We start from the raw sequence: 2,994 nt of genomic DNA, 5'->3' as shown, positions 1-2,994 counted from the left end.
TTCTTTTTATTAATTATTTTTATTACAAGATCAAAATTCAACAAAAGTCAAATGTTGACTTATGGCATTTTAATTTAATTTTTGTTTTTTTAAATAGGTATTTTTTTAATTATCATTGTTTTTCATTTTATTCATTTTAAATCCAAAAAATAGTCAAAAATCATAAAAATATATATATAAAATAGAATATTTCCCGACCTGTCATATTTGTTTCCTAAATTAGTTATTTTGTCATATTTGTTTTTCAAATTGGTCATTTTGTCATAGTTTCGTTTGATTGATCATATTTTGTCATAATTTCTTTTAATTTGTCGTATTTTGTCATGTCTTGTGATTGTTTGTTAATTTCTTCATTTGTTAACCTAATTTCCATTAAATATATACCAACATTTTTCACACAAAGGACAACAAAAATTTCATTAAAAAAATTCACAATGAAAAAACTCCACATACTTTTCTCTCTCACATAAGAAATCACCCTCACACTACACCATCTTCACTTTTTCAATCTCCACTACAATACAACTTCAAACTTTCTTCATACACCAATAACTTCACCACATTCCAAATACAACTCCTTCAATATTTTTTGTGATATACCAATTGAAAAGAAATGGTCGATGTGTTTGATTTATCTTTTCCTTCCATTCACTTTTCGTTTTATTATTATTATTATTATTATTATTATTATTATTATTATTATTATTATTATTATTATTATTATTATTATTATTATTATTATTATTATTTTTATAGTACTTAATTTTATTCATTGTTGGTTATTTAAGCTTAAATGTGAGAATATACTTGTGTTACTTTTATTAAGGGTTTATTCTATTTTAAAGAAATTTAGTTGTTGTGTTCACTTGCCACACGTGAGAAAAAAATTGAGATTTGAGATATTCACTTTTCTTTTGTTTCCTGTTATTTTTATATTACTATTTTTATATTGAGTTTCATTATTTTATGGATTTTTAGAAGTTTGGATTGGTATCTAGGTCTAATGAGATCTACATAACTAGTATTTTATTTCATTTTTCTTCTTTCATTTTTTATGGATACACATTTATTTTTATTTGTTTGAAGATTCATAATTTTAGATTAAATCTATAAGTATTCGAAAATACAAATAAAAAATAATTATCACAAAAATACATAAATATTAATTTTCATTAGAATCATATAGTTTTAATTAACTTAGTTTTATTAGATGTTTCCTCATTCTTTTTAATTTAATTTAGGTTAGTTTATTTTGATTATTAATATAATAAAAAAAACATGTCTCTTTTATTTTCATTATGTTATTTAATTAATAATAAAAACGAGTCATAACAATAACAAAAAAAAACTTTTTTCTCACATGAAAATTCATCTTAACCCATCAAATCATTTGTTTGGCCTTTGCGCAATGAAACCAAACATTTTTATAAAAGAATATTCTGATTCATTTAACGTGAATACAAATAATGCCTAAGCCTTCATCGTGCGAACATACAAGAAAATATTTAACCGTTAAAATGCGATCGAACACTATCATCTAAAATCAACCAACCCACAAACATTTTTTTACACGAACTATGACGCTATAATTTTCCCATTGCACATAAGAATACGTAGGCGCGTGGTTTTGAAACCTTGACGATCACACTAATAAAAACCTAACATTTTCCTCTTTTACCTTTTTTTTTTGTAAATATATTTTAAAGAACAAATATTGCAAACATTTCATTAATAAGCATTTAACCCTAGCCTATTAGAAGATTCTCCTTGAGTACAACGGGTGTGATGAGTGCTAATACTTTCCCCTCGCATAACCGATTCCTGAACCCGAAATTGATTGTGATGATCATGTTTTCTTTATTTAAGGGTTTTATCGACGTTTCTCTTCAAATAAAAATTTCAGTGGTGACTCTGTGTCTATTTCGAGTGTTAGACGCTCGAGTATTTTTCGCACCACGACATAGACCCTTTAGAGGTTTAATCTTATTGTTGTTGTTTAAATTAAGATTGATGTTATATGTTGTTGTTTTAGTTGAAATAAATACGTATAGATATATTGAGATTGATGTTATAGGTTTATTATTGATGTTACTGTATTTTTGTTGAGAGATTATATTTTTTAGTTGTTGTTTAATGTTAGTTGGTGTTTAGATTGAGATAATGTTAATGTTGTTATTATTTATTATTGTTTATGATTTGTTGATGTTGTTGTTGACTAGTTGGTATACTTGGCAAAGTTTTAAAATATATTGTTTAGGGTTTAGTTGTTGTTATTGAGTTGGAGCTTGAGACTAAGATTATGTTTTTTGTGATTCTTTATGTAGCTCCAATATTGTTCCTCTAGACATGTCAAGAGGATATTATAGGGACAAAAAATATAGTTAAGTTTATTATATCAAATGTCGATTGTTTATTTCACTAACCTCTCTTTGAACATATAATCTATTAAATTGTTTTTGGAAATAATAAAATGAAAAATTATGTTGCATTTGAAAAACATCTAACATCAATCAATGTTTTTCGAGTATTTTGCAACTTATCATTCATCTCACGTTATTTTATGGTTAAAATCTCTTCAATACTTCTAATTTTCGTTCAACTTTGAACGAAATCTAGAAACATTTGAGAGATTTTAACCATTAAAGAACATGAGATGAGTGATGAGTTACAAAATGCTCGAAAATAATTAATTAGTGTAATCTATTCTTTAAATATAATTGTTCTTATAATTATTTTGTAAGGCAATTCAAAAAGTTATATATATTCAACTAAGACTAAATGATACAAGCAATCCACATTAGATATATTAAACTTAAGCTCGTTTAACCAGTCCGTTTTATTTCAAAACCGAGAGGATAGGTTTTTCGCCATTTAAAATTTCCTTCAAGAATCTCACTGGGGATTGAACACATGACCATTGTCACCTTACCCCTCGGTTATTCAGAAAACCGGGAGTAAAGTAGCAATATTTCATGTTGTCCATTGTTACCTCAC

This window comes from Lathyrus oleraceus, chromosome 5 (genome assembly GCF_024323335.1).
Source record: "Lathyrus oleraceus cultivar Zhongwan6 chromosome 5, CAAS_Psat_ZW6_1.0, whole genome shotgun sequence".
Classification (NCBI taxonomy): domain Eukaryota; kingdom Viridiplantae; phylum Streptophyta; class Magnoliopsida; order Fabales; family Fabaceae; genus Lathyrus; species Lathyrus oleraceus.
The sequence above is the reverse complement of the archived record's forward strand: the minus strand, read 5'-3'. Positions refer to the sequence as shown.